Source organism: Aplysia californica, unplaced genomic scaffold (assembly GCF_000002075.1).
Source record: "Aplysia californica isolate F4 #8 unplaced genomic scaffold, AplCal3.0 scaffold01211, whole genome shotgun sequence".
Taxonomy (NCBI): Eukaryota; Metazoa; Mollusca; class Gastropoda; order Aplysiida; family Aplysiidae; genus Aplysia; species Aplysia californica.
This window is the reverse complement of record NW_004798481.1, coordinates 55,415-62,352: the sequence shown is the minus strand read 5'-3', so window position 1 is coordinate 62,352 and position 6,938 is coordinate 55,415. Positions and strand designations below refer to the sequence as shown.

At 41.4% G+C, this 6,938-nt stretch overlaps 1 protein-coding gene and 1 long non-coding RNA gene across 4 annotated transcripts in view; one reads left to right on the top strand and one right to left on the bottom strand.

Moving 5' to 3' along the window:
* LOC101862849 overlaps window positions 1-6,938 on the top strand; it is a 56,046-nt gene that overhangs the window by 9,290 nt on the left and 39,818 nt on the right. The window lies entirely within an intron of this gene.
* Window positions 118-6,938, bottom strand: part of LOC118478919 — a 14,741-nt gene continuing 7,920 nt past the window's right edge. For all 3 annotated transcript variants that reach the window (XR_004859359.1, XR_004859360.1, XR_004859361.1), the window contains exons 3-4: window positions 4,537-4,710; window positions 118-309 (exon numbers count right to left, since the gene is read on the bottom strand). This is a non-coding gene — a long non-coding RNA (uncharacterized LOC118478919). The remainder of the gene's footprint in view (window positions 310-4,536; window positions 4,711-6,938) is intronic.

Sequence of the window (6,938 nt, the reverse complement as noted above, 5' to 3'; positions counted from 1 at the left end):
GAGGAGGAGAAGAGGAGAGAGGAAGAGGAGAAAAGGAGGGATGAGGGAAGAATAAAAAAGGTACATGTAACAATTAAGCTCAATAACAACCAAAATTCATGTAAATTCAAACAACTGTTGTTGATGCCGTCAGATTACGTCTGTGTTATTTATTAGACAACAAATACGAATATTTCAGAGATACATGTGTATGTGACATCCCTTAACAATAACACAATACATCTCTGTGCTGGCTCTGATCTCTCTACTGGTGAGTGATGGGCAAGCTTTCTTGTCTCACAGGCCGACTCTCAGAAAAGGACAACGACCCTGAAAACACATACGAGTACATTAATTATATACTATACATATACTATTGTATTATTATTATGACAGCAAAGATGTAATCAGATGAATTATGATAAGTCAATTTTTTATTTGATAATAATCATTATGATCATACGTGTAATACTGAGGGTGCGGCGGCGGAGCGGTTAGTGCGCTCGTCTCCGAAGCGGAAAGTCCGGGTTCGAGCCTCGATTCGCACACTGAGTTTTTTCTCCCCCTCCTGCCCACCCATTGTAATGGGTACCTGACTTCGTGAGTTGGGGAAGTAAAGGCGGTGTGGAAAGGAACTGGCCACCCTACTACAATATGCCGAAGGCCCAGGAAATTGTCTCACTAACAAGACAATCCCCAATGTCCGGATCGGGTGCGGGAACAATTATATAATAATAACAAAAATCATCATCATCATCATCATCATCATCATCATCATCATCATCATCATCATCATCATCATCTCATCTAGGCAATGCTTAGTTTATCTTTGTAGCCTTCTTGGGCACCTTTATTAATTACATGTATTCTATTCTATTCACGAAAGATATTTTTCAACATTCTAAGAAGAATCTATAAAAAGCAAATTGAATGCAGTTGACTGACATTCTGCGCTCGTCAGTTATTCGGGGACCGGCGTCTGTTGTTTAGAGGTTAGACACGTTACTGTCACATGCAGGAGAACTGAGTTTGATCCCCGCGTAGGGAGAAAATTTCCATCGAGTGTCTCGGTCTTTTTGCTATGATAATAATGTATCCCCCCCCCCCCCCTCCCCCCGGGTTGGCCCTTTCAGACAGGGTCGGACGCGGGCCTTATAAAGAATATCATTATAATTTGTGTTGATAGGGGTGTAAAAAAAAAATACCAACATTTTTTTAAAGTTATTCAGGGCTACCATCCACAGCAGCAAGCCCCTGGCGTTTGGAAAGCAAAAGACATAATACATTATGCAGTTGGGGTTGTGTTTTTTGTGTTTTTTTAGTTTTAGTAAAAGTTTTACGGCACTTGCAACACAGTAAGGTCATATAAGTGCCGAAGATTAGAGGTGTTGCAAGAGAGTAGCAAACACAAAAAAGAAGGAGAGATCAGGGCGATAAATGTTTGATATGAAAGAAGGAGCAAACCACACCTGAGCACCCGTCAACCATCCACTTACATGCAGTTTGAGGTAAAAATATAGACACACACTTTTCTGAGCATTCTGCCTTTACTATACTTTGTTCTCTCAAAGAAGTCCTCCTCAAGGATGGAAAATACACGAGCAGTATGGAAAAAGATATGTCCACCATCAGAAACCGACCGACCGTAAATTGTACGTCTTTCGGAGGGGAGGGGGGGGGTCGGTAGTTTAAATATAGCACCGGGGTTGGGTTGTTGTTTTTTTGCCTTTTCAATCAGTGAAAATTTCGTTTGGATACGTCTACCTAAACGACACGACACCTCGCGACAAAAGACGGGATTGTTGGAATGCTGCACGCAGCATTATTTCGAGTCGGGTCATGTGATGAATCATCAGCCACAGACCCAGCCAAAGCTAAAAAAAAAGATTTCTAATTTTCAGCTCGCATGAAAAATCGCAAGTCATGTTTTTAATCAGCGCCTCAAATTAGCTTGCTTTATCAACTCGCACACCGTCTGGTTTATATGCATATTTTTTTACTTTAAAAAAAAGAACCATTAATATCTTATTCCCACCTTGCATTCATGATGTCATCGTCCTCTTGACTATTCATAATGAAACACAAAGCCCTATATGAACCGAGAAATGGCACCGTGTCGTCAGGACTAAGAACGTATTGGTGGACGCGCAAGCCAAAAAAAGGAACAGACCGCATTGTCCCCTCCCGACCAATTTTTTTAAAAATCTAGTAGTTCCGGCTTTGGTAGACACGCTGCCCAACAACTGTCTCTGGTCGGTACTATACTTTTCAATTCATGTTTCCTATTTTCAAGTGAGCTCTGTGAGAACATAAGGTCAAATTAAATATAATTATACTGTTTCATCAGACCAATCTTAGTCATGATTCAATGAAGACTCGTCATTTGTGTACGGGTTGCCCATTTGGGAATCGGGTTGGGTCGGTTCGGTTTACCAGCGGTATTACGGGGTGCCCATAAAAGGTGATCCAGTCGGATCGGGGCGTTTTGCTATCCAGATTGAGGGCGCCAAGCGGATATGGCGGCACAGGCTGATCGCTTCCGACTCGTCGCCTCAAAAACAAATGGGTTTTTTTTGGCAACGAGTCGGATGATCATCCCGACCCGACCTGACCCGACCCCATCCGCAATGGGCACCCGGTAATACACAGGCCTTTTGAGGCGCTCACTGTGGGTCATTCCGATAGGGGCGACGAAAAGTGTCACGCCAGAGGTGTAATCTGTAACTGCCGAGCGGGGTGGAGGAGGGACTGCAGCTTCTCTGACTGTGCGATACACCCCCCCCCCCCCCCCCAATAAATTGATGGTGATAATGGTAGTAATAATAGTAATAATAATATTAATAATAATTTTAATAATAGTAATGATAATAATAATAATAATAATAATAATAATAATAATAATAATAATAATAATAATAATAATAATAATAATAATAATAATAATAATAATAATGATAATAATAGATAATTGCAGCAACAAGAAGAAGAAAAAGAAGAAGAAGAAGAAGAAGAAGAAGAAGAAGAAGAAGAAGAAGAAGAAGAAGAAGAAGAAGAAGAAGAAGAAGAAGAAGAAGAAGAAGAAGAAGAAGAAGAAGAAGAAGAAGAAGAAGAAGAAGAAGAAGAAGAAGAAGAAGAAAGGAGAGGGTGAGGAAGAGGAGGATAAGGAGAAAAAAGGAGGAGGAGGAGGAGGAGGAGGAGGAGGAGGAGGAGGAGGAGGAGGAGGAGGAGGAGGAGGAGGAGGAGGAGGAGGAGAAGGAGGAGGAGGGAGAGGGTGAGGAAGAGGAGGATAAGGAGAAAAAAAGGAGGAGGAGGAGGATGAGGAGGAGGAGCAGGAGGAGTAAGAAGGAAGAGGAGGAGGACGATGATGATGATAATAATAATAATAATAACAACAACAACAACAACAACAACAACAACAACAACAACAACAACAACAACAACAACAACAACAACAACAACAACAACAACAGCCTATGATAACAATAGCCTACTATCAGGAACTGTAGGAAGAGAAGTCACAGACGTTGTTAGCTCCCGCAGGTAACAAACATGATGAAGAGTGTAAAATAAAGGCAACATGGCTATGTTCATGTACATGTACCTAATAACAAACAACTTATACATGTACTACTGAACTACTGATCTTAAATGTCGCAGAGAGCAGCGCTTTTCCCCTTCCTAAAGCCTAATAGGGGGTGCCCATCAGCACGATCGCGTCGAGTCGGGTCGTCTGGTCGGGTCGTTTTTTGGTAGTTTCATTGCAAACACAACTCTGCTCTATTGCACCCGACGACCTGGAAGTTAAAGTAGAGAAACCTTTAACCTCAATGGCTTCCTGGGCTCCCTTCCGCAGTTCCCTGATGCCGTGCTGCGACAGCCTGGAATCCAATAAACATGGGTTACATCGATAACTTTCTAATATCAAAGATCGTTAATAACAAGATAGTTTACTCGGCCAAAAAAGTGTCCGCGGAAGTCCATGCATTGATTCAGATGGCGCTGCAGTCTTTGTTTTGACGCTCTCTTTCGTTTCTCCTGAAGAAGAATAGGAATAGCACAGTTTGTTGGTTTCGCTTTTATTGTTTTTCACACAAGTAAAATAACGGTAACTCTGTTCGCAAAGTCTGCACTTTTTGAAGAGGGCACCACCGGATTTTGAGTGTCAACATGGACATGTGACTCAGCCTTGTTGCGATTGGTTGCAAACCATCCGATCGCGATACTCGCAGGCCTGAAAACAAATGCGTTTATGTTAAAACATCGGTTTGTGCCACGATGGCCGCTTTGCGCCCTCAATTTGGCCAGCCCTGACTACCAAATCGACCCGATCCGACCCGATCGCGCTAGTGGGTACCTCCTATAAAGCAGTGTGCTCATCTGTCTAAACATAACACGATTACATGTAGGCCTGTGCTGTCAAAAATTCAAGGCGCAACTTATTGTCAAATGTTATTTCCTCAACTATCAAACATAAAGTATCCAGGTTTTGCACAATACTTGTGTCAATTTGTCTTAACAGATCAATATTTTTATAAACATCCGTTAGCTAAACCAAACCTTCTATGGCTTCGCTTGACGTGACCTTCAAGCGATGAGGGTACACAAGCATTCTTTTCGTATTGCCTCTTGCCAGTCAGCTTACACCATGTGCTTCTCCACTTTTTCCAGTGCACTCATCGAGTCCGTGACGAGGATGGAAGACTGATGCTCCGTCGCCCCAGTTTAGGGCCTCTGTGATAAGATAAGATAAGATGAGATAATATAAGATACATTTGTATTGTCCAGATCCTGGCACATTGGTTTGGTGTTTACCCACGTACGTACACACACACACACACACACACACACACACACACACACACACACACACACATCATACACACTCACACAAACATGCGCGCACACACGCACACACATGCACATTTGCACACCCATAAAAACACACACACCCTTCCCTCATGCCTACTCTCTTCCACAAGCATGTGTCCACGTAACCATTTATTATGTTTGCACTCACAAACAGGCTCACAGTCACGTGTGTAATATAAATGAACAATAGCGTTAAGTTAGATACGCGCTCAGCACTCTGATTGTAACTCAATGGTATTCTGATGCATGCTTTAAAAGTCATATGAATAGCTATAACAAGATGATTTACATGGAAGAAGTTTAATGGATGATGGTAAGAATGACCTTCTGTGCTTTTCTTTGTTACAGATCAGAAGCCGGTGTCTTTTAGCATGCTTCTGACTGATATTTCTATTTGAGGGATCAAGGGATGTTTATTGTCTAAAAGATGGAATTAATTATTGTTCTACTAATGCAAGCTATATTGTACAATTAATTCGTCGAGGTAGGGGAATGTAGATGTTGAAATTTTGCACGCTTTCCGTATAAATCTTCAATTTTTCTTTATCTTGTTGTCTTGTGTTCCCTGCCCATATGCTATTATACAGAAATTGATTATACTTTCTACGGTTCAATGACAGAATATGGACATCAATGATTTATCAACTTTAAAATGTATGAGCGTCCTTAGGAAAAAAATCTTTTGTTCACTTTTTTTAGGCAGGGGAGAATTGGACATGCCAGTCGAGTTTGTTGTCTATTGTAACAGTACACACCCAAATACTTATAACCTGAAACTTGCTCGACGTTTTAATTTTCAATTTCGAGTGGTTGCAGGGGCAATTTCTTTTTTCTGAAGTCAACAAGTTGTTTGGCTTTCTTTTCCATACATTATGCTGGACGTTGTTATGCTGGTGGCGCCTGACTGCTCTCTCTCTCTCTCTCTCTCTCTCTCTCTCTCTCTCTCTCTCTCTCTCTCTCTCTCTCTCTCTCTCTCTCTCTCTCTCTCTCCTCTCTCCTCTCTCTCTCTCTCTCTCTCTCTCTCTTTCTATCTCTCTCTCTCTTTCTATCTCTCTCTCTCTATATATATATATATATCTATCAATATATATATATATATATATATATATATATATATATATATATAGAGAGAGAGAGAGAGAGAGAGAGAGAGAGAGAGAGAGAGAGAGATATATATATATATATTATGTGAGGCAGCGTGGTGGAATCAGGCTCTCGTCAGATTTTGGGCTTGTCAAGTTATTGGTATCATGTTACAGCTTGTTCAATTGTCTTTATTTATACGAAAAAAATATCCATCTATCTTGAATACAAGTCGAGATATTTGCGAATGTTTTCAAAGATAAAATTTGTGAGAAAATGGCCGCCAAAGATTAGTTTCCTTAGCTTAAGAGTCCTTGGTAACTGAAAATTTACATTTTTTGTGCCTTTAATAAACATTTTTTCAGAAAAATTCACACAGAAATGGGTTCTTTAATAGGCATGAAAGGTGTTTAGTGAAAAAACAAACATTTGATAAAAATCCACAAACCAGCAGAAAAATGCAAGTTTCTTCACTTTGATTATTTTGACAAGAGCCTGATTCCACCAGGCTGCCTCACATTTGTGAAGAGAAGATAACTAGCCTACGTCAATCTTTTAACTGTTCTCCACTATCAGCGTCTCTACCTCAGCATTGGCTGCCCCCCCCCCCCCAACACCACCAAAAAAATAAAAAACTGCTCCGCCTTAATACTTTATTCGAGGTAAGGGTTTATTCTAATTCCGTTCCCCACAAAGAAGTGATTAAGCCCACTTCTAGACCCCCGTATTTGTAGAGCGGGGAGGTTCTTCAGGGGAGGAAAATTTAAAAAAATCTTTGACCCGGGGAAACCCTGGCGCGTTTCAACGTATTGGAAAATCCGGGGGATATGCATTTCCTCTCGGTGTCTTCGGGGGCACCCAAAAAGTCCGCCCACCTCCGTTCTGAATCTTCTCTCAAGCGACTAAAGCTCCATGCGTAGAACGGGGGGGGGGCTTATGGCCATTGTGTTCTACTGTATATGACCCACTATAGCACTGGGTATTGGTTGGGGTGTGGGAGGGTGTGG